Source organism: Eriocheir sinensis, unplaced genomic scaffold, assembly GCF_024679095.1.
Source record: "Eriocheir sinensis breed Jianghai 21 unplaced genomic scaffold, ASM2467909v1 Scaffold896, whole genome shotgun sequence".
Classification (NCBI taxonomy): Eukaryota; Metazoa; Arthropoda; class Malacostraca; order Decapoda; family Varunidae; genus Eriocheir; species Eriocheir sinensis.
In genome coordinates this window covers 167,110-169,350 of record NW_026112270.1, presented here as the reverse complement: position 1 = coordinate 169,350, position 2,241 = coordinate 167,110, and positions in this window count along the sequence as shown.

Here is a 2,241-nt window from a genome sequence, read left to right as displayed (position 1 = left end):
TATCTTAATAGATAAACTACTCAAGGTCAATATAGATTCATTTTGGTTCCATGACTATTTACTTGATAGAAGTCGAAAAGTCAAAGTCAATAGTACCACGTCTACGACTGCACCAATACAATACGGAGTTCCTCAGGGATCAATATTAGGGCCAATTCTTCTCACCATTTTTGTCAACGACTTCTCTGAAACGATACATGGACGCGAGATAGTACAGTACACAGATGACACGCAGTTCGTGAAAACTGGTACAGTTAATGCGCTGTCTGACCCCATCATGGCGGCACAAGCGACCTTCTCACTGGCCAGGGAATACTTTAATAAAAACGGTCTATTGCTGAATACTTATAAAACACAGTGTCTCTTTATTGGGACCAGGTCAGTCATTAAACAAATTCCCCAAAACACCACTCTCATCTTTGGCAAGACTCCCATCACTCCCAGCAAACTTATCAAGAATCTTGGCGTTTATATGGACTCCCACTTGACGTTTAAGATATATATAAATGAAACCCACAAGAAAGTCATCGGAACTCAATTATTTACAAACAAAATTAAAGATAAATTTGATAATATAACACGTAAAATAGCTATTGAATCGCTCGCTCTAAGTATCTTTCATTATTGCCTGCTAGTGTAAGTCTCTCTCTCTCTCTCTCTCTCTCTCTCTCTCTCTCTCTCTCTCTCTCTCTCTCTCTCTCTCTCTCTCTCTCTCTCTCTCTCTCTCTCACTCTCTCTCTCTCTCTCTCTCTCTCTCTCTCTCTCTCTCTCTCTCTCTCTCTCTCTCTCTCTCTCTCTCTCTCTCTCTCTCTCTCTCTCTCTCTCTCTCTCTCTCTCTCTCTCTCTCTCTCTCTCTCTCTCTCTCTCTCTCTCTCTCTCTCTCTCTCTCTCTCTCTCTCTCTCTCTCTCTCGACCATAGCCCCAATGTTCGAAGGAAAACGGCCAGTGTGACACTACAGCAGGGATCATGTTTCTTAATGGTCCCTCTAAGCGAGAAAAATGAGAAAAAATCACCCCTCACACAAACCATTTCATAATATATATCAAAGCATTTGTGATCAGATTATGTATCATCTATTTTGGGGGTTTATATCATGGCACAAATTTGGCCCGTCGCTGCTACACGGTAAAGCCACAAATTTGGCCCGTCACTGCTACCGGGTTAAAGGCAGTGTGCTTGACGCCGATGGTAGGTGGACGTGACCCGTACATGACAAATAGTCCAGGAGGAGCCAAGGGGTGTTTGCATCCATTTTATGTCCACAAAAATACCCACCTGATTTTGATAGTGGACCACCTTGGACACATTTTTAGCGAGGGTGTTTGTTCTGAAACCCGGCAGTAATGGAGATATTCACTAGTTTGTTAGAAATGCTCTGATGCAAAATCGCTCCAAAAGTTAGGGGTACGGGAAATTAAAATTAACACAACATTGCACACAATTAACCTATGGTTTTGTGTTGGTGCTTAAATTGAAGCTAGTTTAGTTATCTACAACATGAAAACAAGTTCAAGGTCATCAGATGAAAGTCAAGGTCACCAGAGGTCAAAGTGTGACGTAATTTTACTTATGCTTGAAATTAAGACTTTCTTTCATTTGAAGGCCAACAAAAAAACTCATGATGATATAACTGTTTATTTGAATGCACATCTGAATACCATACAATATTAGGTAATTTTAGAAAAAGAATTGAAGTCTCTAACACAAATAGTAGTCCTTTGAGGTTGAGTTGAAAATAGCGAAAATCGGCAACTTTTGCCAATTACATACATGCAAAGACAGACATACGGCAATGCACAGGAACATCATTTAACTTAACAGATATGATAAGAATTTACAAAATCATTTTCCATCAACCTTTACACCAACATTTTAGAAGAATATCAGTTGCATGCATGAAACCTATTTACTAGTGAAACGATTCTATGATACCAGTTTCTACAGCCTGTGTTGTTTGACTGGCAGCTGCAGTAGGGGCAACATGTAATTTGATTTTGTCTGCAAGGACAGCGCTGGGTAGCACTGGCAGAACATTTGCATGGGAGTGGAAAATCATTTGGAAGCAATAACTGCATTCTCTCAGGCAGCAGAGCACAGTAATCCTGATAGAAGCCAAACTCGCACAGGTTTAGTTCTGCATTGTCAAGGCAGTGTAACTGCAAGTATGTCCCATAAAATGCTCGAAGTATGTGTCCTTTAACTGAGCGACTAGTTGGAGGAAGGTCTAATATGGTCTTCTT